Source organism: Lissotriton helveticus, chromosome 9 (assembly GCF_964261635.1).
Source record: "Lissotriton helveticus chromosome 9, aLisHel1.1, whole genome shotgun sequence".
Classification (NCBI taxonomy): domain Eukaryota; kingdom Metazoa; phylum Chordata; class Amphibia; order Caudata; family Salamandridae; genus Lissotriton; species Lissotriton helveticus.
Window position 1 is genome coordinate 379,675,690 of NC_136070.1, and position 14,957 is coordinate 379,690,646.

Below are 14,957 nucleotides of genomic sequence, written 5' to 3' on the forward strand. Positions count from 1 at the left end.
TAACCAGCTTTTGAAGAAAAATCTTGAAAGTCTAGTGCTGCCCCAGAAGTCAGTTCTGGTCCAGTACATAGACGACCTCCTCGTGGCGTCAGAAACAGAAGAAGCTTGCAGGGAGGACTCCATTGCTTTGTTAAATCACCTAGCTGCCAATGGGCACAAGGTGTCCCCGGGAAAATTGCAGTACTGCCTGACAGAAGTGCAGTACTTAGGACACAGAATAGAGAAAGGCAAACGAAAGGTGTCACCAGACAGGATAGAGGCGATCATGAAAATGAATGCGCCTAAGACACAGAGAGAGGTCAGGATGTTCCTAGGGATGGTGGGTTATTGCCGACAGTGGATCGCGAACTTTTCACTGAAAGCAAAACCCTTGCAAAAACTGACGCACAAGGAGGTGAGCGATCCGGTACCATGGGACAAAGACTGTTTGATGGCATTCTTACAGCTGCGAGAGGACCTGTGTCGTGCTCCGGCATTGGGAATGCCTGATTACAATAAACCATTTTTTCTTTACTGTTGTGAGAGAGAAGGTTGTGCGTTGTCTGTATTAGTCCAAATCCATGGGAATGCCCGTAGACCAGTTGCTTATTTCTCGGCTACTTTAGACCCAGTAGCCGCAGCGTTGCCCGGATGTCTCAAATCCGTTGCTGCAACGGGTGTCAGCATTGAAAGATGTGAAAATATCGTCATGGGGCACCCGTTAGAGGTGTGCGTGCCCCATTCTGTTGAACTGTTGATGACCAGGACCAAAACACAGCATCTGACCAACAGCAGGCTCACGCGATATGAGCAAGTTATTCTTGCTGCAGAGAATGTGACCCTCAAGAGATGTTCTGTTTTGAACCCTGCCACCTTGATGCCACTTCCAAATGATATCGAGGATGATGATGAATGTACAGACCATGACTGCCTCGATGTGACTGAACTATGCACCAAACCCAGACCCGACATCGTAGATGAGCCACTGACCGACCCAGACGAAATTTTCTTTGTCGATGGCTCATGTGTAAGAGACGAAGTTGGGCAGTTGAGAGCAGCTTATGCTGTTTGTACAATTGCTGGAGTTGTGGAAGCTGGGTGCCTGGAAGGAGTACACTCCGCTCAGGTAGCCGAGATTATTGCCCTGACACGTGCTTGCTTAGCAAGCAATCAAATTCGAGTCACCATATACACCGACAGCCAATATGGTTATGGGGTAGTTCATGATTACGGGCAGTTATGGTCTCAAAGAGGGTTCATGACCTCTTCAGGCTCTCCCATTCGCAATGGAGAGTTTGTGCGCCTGTTGTTAGAGGCGTTGCAATGCCCAGCAGGTATCGCAGTTGTAAAGTGCACCGCACATACCAGAAATGAGGACTTTGTTTCGAAAGGCAATAGATATGCAGATGAAGTTGCGCGGTATTGCGCGGAGCAAGGGTACTCTTTCACAGAGGTGGAAGTGGGCGGAATAAATGTAAGAACGGAATTAGCCATGATATTGGAAACTGTTGATACTTGGGATGAACTGTCAAACATGCAAGAAAATGCTCCTGATATTGAAAAGGAAACATGGGAAAAGGCAGGATGTGTAATGGGTGAGTCCCATTTTTGGGTCTCAGCAGACGGCAGAGCAGTGTTGCCCAATGAGATGGTGAGTCCAATGGCCAGACTCATACATGGTCCCGTACACTTAGGGAGAGATGCTATGCTGAGAGTGTTTAGACAGACTTGGTACAATCCTAAGTTTAGAATAGCAGCAGAAGCAGTGTGCCAGCGTTGTGTGACCTGTCAGCAGCTGAACGTAGGAAAAAGAACACCAGTTACACTGAGTCACATAGGAAGGTCTGGAGGTCCATTCAACCGAATGCAGATAGATTTCATTGAAATGCCACGGTGCAACCGCCTCCGCTATGTCCTGGTGGTTGTTTGTGTGTTCTCCAGATGGGTTGAGGCATACCCTACACGTAGGTGCGACACCCTCACAGTGGCCAAGTTACTGCTTAGGGAACTCATTCCGCGCTTCGGGGTGCCGGCCTTTTTGGAATCAGATAGGGGAACGCATTTTAACAGCGAGCTTGTGAAGATGATTTGTGCAGCACTAAATATAGATCAGAAGTTGCATTGCAGTTACCGACCAGAAGCATCAGGGATTGTGGAGCAGATCAATGGCACGATCAAGGCCAGAATAGCAAAAGTTTGCTCCTCAACGACCCTGAGTTGGCCTGACGCCCTGCCATTAGTCCTCATGAGCCTTCGTAGTACCCCAGACAGAAGAACAGGGTTGTCACCACATGAGGTGTTAATGGGGAGAGCAATGAGGCTGCCATCTGTCCCAACTGCTGCACTGTTAAATATCACAGATGATATGATCCTGGACTATTGTAAGGGGCTGTCTGACGCCATTCGTTCTGTGTCCCTTCAGGTGCAGGCTGCCGAGGTTCCATCGTGCCAGGGCCCGTGCCATGACCTGTATCCTGGGGACTGGGTCCTGGTGAAAAAACATGTGAGAAGAAGCTGTCTGGATGTTCGTTGGCGTGGGCCCTTCCAGATCATCCTGATCACGAACACAGCTGTGAAGGTGGGAGGCCTGCCCAATTGGATCCACGCGTCACATACGCGAAGGGTTCCAGCACCTCGGGAAGAAACAGCTCCTCTCTCGGATAGACGTCCAGCAGAGGACCGAGAAGCCATAGAGGGGGCTAGCCAAGCTGTAGAGGTGCCAGCGGAAGCAGGGAACGAGTCTGACCAAGCTGAAGACGGTCAGTACAACAGCGAAACAGACGACGCTACAGAAGGAGAAAGTAGCTGGGAGTACGAGTCAGACACTGACAGGTCTGACAGAGAGCGAGAACAGACAAGAAGGAGAAGGAGTAGAAGGGCACGTGGAGAAGCTAATTGGCCGCAAAGAAGGAGCTCTAGCCTGAGGTCAACTCCAGAGGTAACCCTTCCTCCGATATCAGAAGACTCAGACCCGGAAGAAGGTGCTCAGGGCACTGAAGCACCCGACCGAAGAAGGTCAAGAAAAGTGCGTGTGCCTAACAGAAGATACTCCACACCTGAGTGGACATATCTGGCGACAAATGTCTGTGAAACCGGAGACAGGGAGGATCCGAGCGGTGGTGGTGTCCAGTTCTGAGCCCATTATCACCGTGGAAATACGACTGTTGGTACCCGGTGTCGAACAAGAAGGGTCACTAACATTCATGCTCCCCAGACCTCCCCGCCTCAGCAAGTTAAAACACATGTTTCTTTCAGAATTGCAATTCCCCGACTTTGGTACAACGATAACAGCACATGAAGAGCATAATCTTCGTTTGGAAATATTGAACTATGCTATTGAAGCTGCAAGCACAAACCTGATAGTAGACTGTTAAGGACTTTGTAAATAAAGCAAGCAGAAAAAAGAAGATTACCTAGCGCCCAGGAAGCAGAGAATATTAGGGAACTTCCCTTGAGTTGATGGAGAAGGGCTAGGGTTGTCTTTATTGAACTGTTAAAGGACTTTTGCGAGGAAGGTTGTCAGCTTCCAGTTGTGTGGATTCTAAAGACAAAAGGATTAAAAAGAGACTGTAAAGGAACGAGAGGAAAAGAACTTTTTGCTAAGATAAGAGAGAGCCATATTGTCTGACGAAATGGAGGCCGGCACCCAGAACCGCAGAGCTAAATGTATAATAGGTACACTAATAGTAGGAGTGATAATATTAATAGCTTTAGTGGTAACAATTTCTTATGTAAAGGGACATGAGGAAGAGGCAAAGGTAACTGATGTGAATTCTGTAGAAACGCTTACATCTACTGTTGCTGGTGAAAAAGGGGAAAACACTCAAGAGAAAGCGTTATTAGCTGCAGAAGCCCGCAGGTTACACGTAGATGAGTCCCAAGGAGACTTTAGGTCAAATGCTTATGCTAAACTCTTATATGAATACGTGGATGCCATGGAGGTTAAGGATTGTTATGTCTGCATGCAGTTGCCGGCGTCTGTAGATGAAGGCATTCGATATCATCACCTCCCGCTGACATATGGCATTACATGTAGCTTATTGCTTAGTATATTTTATGAGAGAGATAGTTTTGAATACTATTTCTCCAATTATGATTCAGTGTTGCCAGAAGTCCCAAATTATAAGCAGATGAACAAATGGGACTACTGGAAGAGTGAAGACAGATTGGCCAAGTTCTTCATTCCTTGGATTACCTTAGATACTTCACATGCCCGTAGAAATAACCTGACATGCAAGGTGTCAGAAGTCGAGAAGAAGTTCATAGGGCAGGTGGATGATCGTTACAGGAGACAAAAGATTTTGAAAAAATCAGGACAATGGAAAACAGATTGGACCGAGGAAGAGAAGGCACACAAGAGAAAGGGTAGTAGTGGTCCAATAGCTTTAGATAAAACGCAGAGAGGAAAGCTATGTCTTCACCGAGCCAAAACGTATTATGAAAATGTATACGTTGGAGAAGTCGACTGTGAACATGCTTTCAATATAGAGTACTATACTAAAGATTTCCTGAAGGGAATGCAAGTGATTCCAAATGTGTATTTTGTATGTGGAAGAAATGCCTACGTGAGACTACCTGACAACTGGTATGGATCATGTTACTTAGCAATTGTCTTCCCCAAAATATATCATGCACAAGACTTAGTGATCATTGAGGGCAAGACATCATCGAGGGGAAGGAGAGATGTAGGAGATGCCGAAATGGTTGGAGATGTCTTTGGAGCTATGTTCCCTCTTTTGGGTCTAATCCTTAATGATGTTAAAATTAGACGGCTGGCAACAGTCGTCGACAGGTTGTCTGCCAGCACTGCTCAGTCCTTAATGCTGGTAGAAGGAGAGATGCAATCGATAAGGGCTATGGTTCTTCAGAACCGTCTTGCGTTAGATGTCCTACTAGCAAAAGAGGGCGGAGTCTGTAAGGCTTTGAAGGTCCAGGAATGTTGCACTTACATTCCAGACAATTCAAAACCCCTTGAGAAGGTTATTAGGAACATAACTGATATTCACAAGGAGATCGAAGACTTGAGTAGAGAAAATGTCTGGGAAAAGGTGGGCCACGGAATGAGTGCAGTTGGAGGGTGGATTTCCACCTTAGGCAAAAGCTTTGTGTGGTATATTCTAAAACCTGTCATCATAATATTGATCTGTGGGATCATATTGTGGGGATTGGTGAGGGTATTCAAATGGTACAGAGCAAGAAGGTCAGAAAGGGCCCAAAGAGAGCAGCTGCAGAGATTGGCTGCCATACAAGATAATCAGTACAGGAGCCTGAGGGCTCTGGAAGCGCAGAGACAAATCATGCCAGCAATAACTGCAGTTTAAATGTTAGTGATGACCCCGAGAGGTCATCAAAGGGGGGAACTGAGAGAGCGCAAACTGACCTAAATGTATGAGTACATCACACTTACCTGTAGTAAGCACAAATCATGAGGAGAAATGCCATGAGTGCTAATAGTATCTGCAATTATATTCTAAATGTATAGCTAATATAGAGATTTAAGTAGAAGTGGAACTAATACAGAAATGTGTGACACTATATGATTTTATTAGATGTGATTATTCCTGAATCCATGTCGTGTAGCTGTTAAAATGTAAGATGGTAGGTGGTTAAACGCAGAATGTGGTAGGCCTCAGGGCCAGAGCTGGAGGGAAAGGGAAGGTGTTTCTTTACACGACATAGATTGTATTAATGTTTTGGTCATTGCATTAATGGGCCAGGATGTATAAATATGTTTACTGAATAATAGAATAAGAGTATTAACATGCTTTAATTAATGAAGAAGTTGAATGCTATAATCATTATGAGAAATATTGTAGGCCTGAAATGTTTTAACGTTGGTTTACACGTACATGTCTGGGCCAAGAAATGTTGCAAGCCTTTTTGGAAGTCTATGAGAGTTGGGATCTTGGCTGCAGATGGCTGTCTGCAAGAGAAAAGGGGGAATCCAATTATAAATAATATGAATAGAGGTCTGTTCAGTAGACAGCCCAGACATGGAGGAGGGTTCCGGAATGTTTAAGGGGTATCAGCGGGCCGGAGAAGAGTCTGAGAAGCAAGGTCAACTCTAACGTATGAGGCCCAATACAAAGCATCATGGAAAAAGCCAGAAGCTACACCACGTGAGGGGCGTCTCGAAAGGGGCGTCTCAAATGTTGTTGACTGTTTTGTATTAGGGACAGCACCCCTGGGTGGAGTTAGAGCAGTTACCTGAGGACCCTTTAGAGAGCGGATGGGTAGGCAGAGAGGGGTCATGACTGGAGAACTATAGGTTTTCACCAAGAGACTTAGAGTGAGTGACTTCCCTTGGGGGTCATTCACTGCTGACACCTTTGTTAGGTTGGGACTTGGTTAAGTAGGGATACCATCTAGAGCAGGGTAGGGACAGCCTAACCTGTGCGTTTTCCTCCAACTTAAATGAAGGAGAGATATGCGTCAATGCTGATAGCTTTATTATTCTTAGAACTTGTGTTAGTGATTTCCGTTGCTCGTCTGAGGGCTTTCCGAGAGCACATGTATGTAATTGGACCTGTGTACCTCGTGAATCTCATTCTGAGATGCCTGTATTTGCAGCTTATCATATCCTTACAATAAACTTTTGAAAGCTAGAAGTTGTTTGTGATCTTTGGGAGCAGAGTCCTTTATTGGGTGAACTAACTTGGAAATGGATGTACTTTCTACCTTAAAGACAGGCAACAAAGGTTCAGTCGACCAGATCGAGGTTTAGATCAATAGTGCTAAGGTATCGATCAAAATCTCGCCCTTCCACTTGCATGACTTATTATCTCTGTATAGTGTGCGTGTGTGTGTGTGTGTGTGTGTGTGTGTGTGGGTGTGTGTGTGTGTGTGTGAGATAATGCTTTATGACTTTGGGATTAGTCGCGCCATAAAATAATTAAATAAAAAATAAATTAGTGTTAATTAAATGAACAGCAGGTCACACCTTTTTTGGTACCTCTTGCTTTGTGTGAAAACCTGTGAGGGTTTGGCGCTGATCCCACCCCACTTCTTTGCATATTTACGTGAGAAGGTTGGGGCTCTGTCACGCAAACCTATTTTGCTTTGACCTCACGTCAACGTTTCTGTGCCAAGTATATCCTGCACTCGAAAGTTTGTTGGTTCTGCCGTTTGCAGTGCTTTCCGTCGCGCGAAAAACCAGACTAAACCGCAATAAACCTGGTCTCTGAGAGGGACGCGGGTTGCTACTCTTTCTAGACACTCGTGCAGTGGCCTCCTGTTTGCGGAAAACGATTTGCTGTCTTTTTTTTTAAAGGTGTACAACCTCCAATCGAATCTCAAATGTGTTATTTTCTTCAATAAATGCCTGAATGTGTAAGAATGAGCACTGAGGCGTGACGCAGAGGGAGCCATGTTTGTGCGGACACAGGTGCTCCCGTTGAGGCTATTAGCATACCCTACAAGCTGGCCATCTTACAGAGGTGTATTAGTGGCTGGGGACAATTAAATCTTATCAATTTAAGGCCTCCTTAGACCGATGACCTGGAAAGCCCTTGCGCCATGGTGTTTCTTAAACATCAGGTTAACAGAAGACTGCAGCATATTTAATTGCAGGGCCTTTGGGATGGGGCGACAGGGCTTCTTTGTTGTCCCATAGTCCATTAGGCAGCAAAAGGACCGCACTGCTGAAATGGTCACAGGAGCCCCCGGGGGACGCCATCATTAATGGGACACTAAGCTCCAATTAAGGCCACGGCCCAAAAGACCAAGGTGAAAAACATGGTCCTCGGCACATCTCCCTCCGGGATGCGGCCAGGCAGCTGCTCCCGTATCTGTTGCAGAGGCATCGCTGCAAACACGGGAATTGTTTGTTCAGGAAAATGTAAAGGGGTTTTTTTTCTCAAGGAAATAAGAGGAAACAAATTACTCCCGTTTACATAATTGTGTTTATATTTTTTATTTGTACTATTTGCACAGATCACTCTTTAGAGCGGTGTACCGCGAAAAGATGGGGTATAATACTTTTTTGTTCAATGTTTTTTTAATCTATCAGACAGCTATACAGGTTAACAACAATAAGTTCTATAAGCAATACCCATTCCGAGACAGAACATATTTCTAGCGTAACTGATAATATAAGGCGTGGAAGGAATTTAACTCGAAGACTTACCCTCGTTCGTAAAACTTACTCCTTTTATGCGAAAATCTCAAGCAAGAGATTGGTGTGTTCAGAGAGATGGGCTTCTGTACTTCAACCAGTGTATCATCAATTGCACTGAATCTATAAGAAAACATGTTTTAAAGTGCGCGTACTGCGTCATCGGAGAGCGCGGAGATATCGGACCGCAATTTAACCAATCATCTCGCACGAGGTGGTCGGGCAGTGTGTCCCATTGGTTTATTTTCTAGAACGTTATTTATAGTACATAGGGCTGCCAACTCACATGGTGCTGTCATGTGACACAGGGTTTCACAGCAAATGGCGACCTGGTGAAGAGGCCTTAGCACAGGCTGAGCTGGAAACCCCATAGAATAGATTCCAGCTCAGGTGTGAATGCTTTGCACTGTGAAGCACCATTTAGAACATTTCCGGGCTTGGAAGGTGGCAGCAGGGTTGGACTGGGATTAAAAATCAGCCCGGGCAGCTAAAAAAAGTGGCCCACATTTCCATATTGCCTTTCCGCAAAACACTGCTTCAGCGAAATGTTATTTAAAAAAAGGGGTAGGGGGCGTTAAAAAAAATGCACGGATTAGTTTACACTGGTGAAACACACCTTAAAACAAGTGAGGCCACTTTTGCTCAGCCCCCAACCCTGCTCAATATGCATATTGCGAGAGAAAGGGAGTGACACCTCCTCCCGTTGAGAATAGGGAAGTAATGGACGCCCATCTTCCTTCTGAAAGGCCACTCAGGCCCCCACTGGGCCGCTGGTGGTATTCAAACACAGACACCACCCAAAACAGACGCCAGGCTGCCCACAGCTGGAAGTCTGATACTGGCCCCTCTGGCATTGCCCAAGTGCCTGCATTACCAATCCCATGCTGTCTGGAAGAGTGATTGTTGCTGTTGGGTGGGGCGATGAGTGGAAGACTGAGCTTTTTAGGCAGCAAAGGACATCCAAAATCCACCAGCTTTGTTCCAACCCTCCTGCCAGACCACCAACCCTTCTCTGTACAATGACATTGTGAAAATGATCCTATGTTGGCAGGTCTGAGTGCAGGCTGCTCTTTACTCAAGTGCGAATAAAATTAAAAGGTACACACTGTGTGAAAATGTTGACGAAAAGGCTAAGGGCCTGATTTAGACTATGGAGTCAGAGTCAGTAGCGGCTCGTGGAGGGAGAGCCGCGGGGTGGTGGGGCGGGGGAGGGGCAGGGTGGGGGGTAGTAAACTCCGGCTCATGACCGAGCGGAGTAATGCAAATAAATAAATAAATAAAACGAATTTCATTGCGCGCGCTGGAACGCTAAATGTGTTTCAGCGCACGCAATGAAATTCATTTTATTTATTTATTTATTTACATAACTCCGGTCGGCCTTGAGCCGGAGTTTACTACCCCACAACCTGCCCCTCCACCGCTTCGCCCCACCTCCCCGGGTCACTCCCTCCATGAGCCGCTAGTGGTCAGAGTGACACCACGGCCTCCACCACCCTGGTCAGACTGCTGCTCACCAGATTTAGACATGACCACAGGCCCAGAAGTGATCTCTGTGCCTTCCCTGGAGCTGTTGTCAAGGCGACTCTTGAAAAAGCACTGAAAGTTTGGTGCCTGGCCACTGTCTTAGGTAGACAAGCAACAAACGTTTATCTTTTTCAAAATACAAACTGTCAAAGCTGGAGGCTTTTCCTGAAAAACGAAAAAAATAGTAGCCATCTGAGGCACAACAGAAAACTCCTAGGTCCAAAATCCAGCTTGCATCATAATTGAGTGGGTGGGAGATGCTTTGGCGGACATGGCGCCTAGTCCATCAAATATACCAGATTTAGATTTTGGTGGAGAACATACTCCATTAAATGTATTTGATAGCCTGTTCACCATATTAAACCCCAGGTTATTAAATGCACTTGTAATAGGTGGACAGCACATTTGCAACATTTCTGACGGACTATCCCATCTGCCAAACTCGTAAGTGAGGCCCTAAGAACACTGCAAAGGTTTCAAGATGCAGGAAAGGCCTGTTATAAATGATGTGTAGCATGATATTAGACAGCATAATGTAACATGAGACAACATAGCTTAATTTCAAGATAGCATGGTGTGATAGTGCAGTGTATAGCATAAAACATACGAACACAACACAACATATCACAGCACAATAGCATTGCACAAAACATCATGATGGGACATCGCATGACATGCCTTTGTACAGCATAGAATAGCAGAACATGACAAAACATAGCAGAATGTGAAATTGTACTGCTTAGGATAACACAATATGGTATGATGTAACATAGCAATGCATGATATCGTACAGCATAGCATAACGCAGTATAGTATCGGATAACAAAATATAACATGAGATGACATGATATGACACACGCTGTAACATAACAAAAAATAGCACACTACACGGCGACATCAATGAATACAATACAAAATAACAATGATGTGACATAACACAAACTTTCACAGCACAACCAACAAGGATTTGCATAGCACAACAGAGGATAGCATGCATAACACAAGCATAATGTGTCATAACTTGTCATAAAACAAATTAGCATATTAATATGGAGTCAACTGCAATTGGGAATGGTTAAAAGGGATTGTTCTATATACAGCCATGCGTTGATTTCTCGAACGGAAGTTTTCATAAACATTTTCCACTGTGCTTTGCAGAGACCTTTAACTTGTACCTTTAGCCATTGATCAACATCGACATGCCAGAGTTTCATTACGAGTCCACAAGAACGTAAAGCCCTGTCTAACTGTGCAAACAATTTATAAACTAACTGCAACGTTTAGTCAATCTTACACTGTCAGCTAAAGTAATTCACCATCATCCTGTGCATAAGACGAACTTTAAGTCTGCCTTTCTGTTTTAAAATTATTAATATGTTATGTTCATTTTATTTATAAATCACTCATGTGCGGAAGCTTAAAGGCGCTGAACAGGCCGTAACGAAACCCTTTTTTTTCTTTTTCTTTTTGGTTTTGAGAAGTTTCCTGCTTTTCAGCAATGCAGGATCAGAGCGGTGTCAAAGTGATGAGTATTGTAGAGCTTGGAACCGATATTACGCATGTTAGTTATTTTACCCAGGTGACACTCATGGCTGGTCCCACAATGCAGCAAAGATAACACAACCTCATTGAACTCTAAAACAACGCCTCCAATAATCACACTAACACCTTACAAATAATATCGGGTGTCACACAGAACATTTTGCCCTGTGAAAAGTTTTTAATGGTCTCTAACAATGTCAGAATGGATCTGAAATTTATCCTAAGGGATAGACTTGTGCTGAAGTATGTAACCCTGTTTGGACAAACTCTGAGTACGCACTAATAAAGAGTAAAACAAAAGAGTAAAAGATCAAATCAAATTGTATTATACTCATCACTATTAAAAATTGTTTTTTCTGGTCGTGGCATTACCTCTTCCAAGGAGCTAAGAAAATTCCGAGATTGGAAATTGAAACAGCATGCTCTGGAGTCTTGAGCTACCCATCACCAGCCGCTAGGGGGCACTCGCTGAGTGGCAATGTCCATTTTCTCACCTCCGTGCCTGTAACCCTGCAGGGACACGGGCTGTGGTTTCCATGGCTCTTGCAGCTTCAATTAGCCTGAGGCAAGGAGATCCTGGGTCCTGAACCAGGTCCCTCGGGTGAAATGTTAATGACTGGTTCAAAGAGCTGCTTCTTATAATAATCGCTTCCACATGGACATCTAATAATAACATGCTATGACTTGATTCTGAAATAACAATTAAACATGTTTTTATAGAAGGAAAGCACATTCTTTATAGCAGAAATGTCATATTTTTAGATAAACTATTATTACTACTTTTAGAAGCACCCTTTCCTCGTACAATAATGTTTAGGCCTCGACCTGTCCAACTTTATTACAAATGATTTAATGCAAATCTCGCAGTACATACTTTCTTTCGAGGTAACTTTACAATGGAAAGCCCTACAAAAGAAACAACGTTATCAAGAAACAAAGCACAAACTTGGCCTTCACACTGTCTTTTATTTAGGGGAATTAAATATAATGAGAGCCTGAGCTAGTAAGAGGTAGTAAGAGGTAGTAAGCACCTGTTGTTGACATGTGAGTAAACTCCATCTCGCAAAAAGAATCCAGGCAACGCTTAAAAGGACATAAGTGGGGTATGAGGCGCTTTATAAAGCGCCATCCTATTTTTAAATGTTTATACCACTGGAAGAATTACTAGCATGGCATAACAGCATTCACAGTGCCGCGTGCCCTCTCTGTAACTTTTGGTTTAATTCACCTGGGCCTGAATACAAAATCATGTTTACAAACCTCATTAATGGAATGCCTTAATATGCACGCACTCTGAAATGTGGGCTACCGGCTGCCAGGGCAAGCAATAGCCAGGCTATCCGTAACATGCAGGAGGTGTGGACTGACCTAAATATGAGACATAATCTGGTGACTTCCATTTATAAACTGCAGTTTCTTTATTTCTTCCGTCCCTTCTTCCTTTTTTGGTTCATTCGTTCCTTCCTTCAGTCATTACTCCGTCACCTTTTAACTCTCTTCCCTCTATCCCTCTTCCTTCCTTCCATCCTGCGTTCCTTACTTCACTACCTCCTGCCGTTCCGTCGTCCTCCCGTCCGTCCATTCCTTCCTTCCAACCACTCCCCCCACCTCCCTCTCTTCCTCCCGAGACCTTCACTTGACCTTCACTTTTAAAACAACCAATTGAAATAGTGATATTGTAGCTGGTACTTGTTTCATAGCTTTGACTGGTCCCGAAATTCTTTACACTGTCGTCACATAAATAAGTAAATAATAGGACACATCACATAGAGTGATGCAGTACATAAATATGCGCTGAACCATTGTATGTAATGTATTTTTCGTGAGAGGAGTGTGTAAAGTACCAACATCTCAGTAAAATACATAGGGGCAGATTTACATGCCCCTTGCGCCTCTTTTGCGCCGCCGCTGTGTCACTTTTGTGATGCAGCGGCGGTGCAAAAGATGCGCCATGGTGCGGGATATTAACAACGTGACGCTTCTGGCAGATGCATCACGTTGTAAAGCACTGCGCCATAAGGAGGCGTTCCTGCGCAGGGGGGGGGCGTTCCTGCGCAGGAACGCCTCCTAAAAGTGGCTGAGTGAAATCTACAAGATTTCACTCAGTCACTTTTAGGCCAATGCTGCGTCAAAACCCTGCGCCTGTGCTTGAAGCAGACCTAAGGCTTGAGGCAGCATTGAAAGAATAGGACCCTACCAGAGCATTGCTGGAGCTGCGTCGCGCTTGCGACGCAGCTCCAGCAATGCGCCACCTTTACGGCACAGATGCGTGAGGCATCTGTACCGTTTTGGCCCCATGGGGTGCCGCATTGTAAATGCGGCGCATCATGGGTGACGGAGCTGCGTAGCACAATTACTGGCGCATCCCTGCTAATTTGCAGGGATGCGCCAGTAGTTGTAAATCTGCCCCAAAAAGTCGTTTCTTGAACGCAGGTGAGTAGTACTGATGAGTTTGAAAGGACACCAAAGGAATTTCTTATTCATAAAGATATTTATTTGTTTCATTTAAATCATTATTGACAGACATCATGTACATTTTAATCCCAGTTTCATTGTATGTAGTTTATCGAGTTTGGTCAGCTGTTTGATGCATGACTTAGCCAACATGTGTTTCGCCCCAAAGGGGCAAACTACTTTTTCAAGAATGAACAAAGTAACAACATAGAGAAACAAGAGGCACAATAAAGTTGAAATAATACTTTGGATGAATCGAATCAAACTGATAGTCTTAATTGTGAAGTCACACTAGTAAAACACTGCACTCGAGTGTCAGTCCTTGTGGAAGTGCACACAAAGTATAACATTCACAGGAGGATTAAGATACTGTTGTCAGTCAGTCAGTCAAGTATGCTTTATTCGATGTGAAAAAACTCATAAAAGCAAAACACCTATAAAACCTTACATTCATAACAGTGGTATTAAAAACATATTTACAGTCACAAAGAAATTAAAAAATAAAGCTGCAAGACTTCCAATTAAAATTCAATTTAAAACCACAGAGTTCGTAAAAAAGTACACCACCAATGTATAATCAGATTCTCAATAGGTAATTGGAAGGGCAGGAAAAGGACTACATTTCTCTGTACATCCTATTATTGTGCCAGAAAAGTACTCATTGCCCATGCCCAGCCTAGGTATTTCGCAACAGCCACAGCAATAGTGGGGGAAGAACTAGTACGTATTATTCTAAGGGCCAAAACACTATCCCTTGTACCAAGCTGTTTACACATGGCCCTCAACCAGACACGTCGGGGTAAACAGTAGGCCGCACATACAAACAATAGATGGGCAATGGTCTCTATGCAGCCTTTACAAGATGGACAAAAATGAGAATTACCTTCAGCCTATCTCCCAGTTAGCGATCTCATAGGAATGGACCCCACCCTGAGCTGGAAGTATAACTTCCTTTCCTGAGGCTTGGTTATAATATCCCAGTAAAGCTCAAGGGAAGGGCAAGATTTCCATTCAAGATACTGGCCCTCCAGCGTGGAAGTGTCAGCATCATTCCAATTCCTATGGTTTACTGTTTCCCAATACTTTGCTTTTATAACTTCCTTAGCCGGAAACTGCACCTCCTCTGGTTTCTCCCAAAGCTCGTTCAAACCCAAAGACCCCAAGGATCTACGCAGATCCCCTAACCAGCCTATCTTATGAAATTTGTCCCGGTTGATTACATCCAGGAAGCCCCTAGCGTAGTGAGCGAGTTCAGGAGTGACCCAGATGCGACGCCAGTATAGAATGGGTCGCAATCTGGCCATATCAGATATGGCTTTCCTGCCCAACTCACAATGTAGCGGCT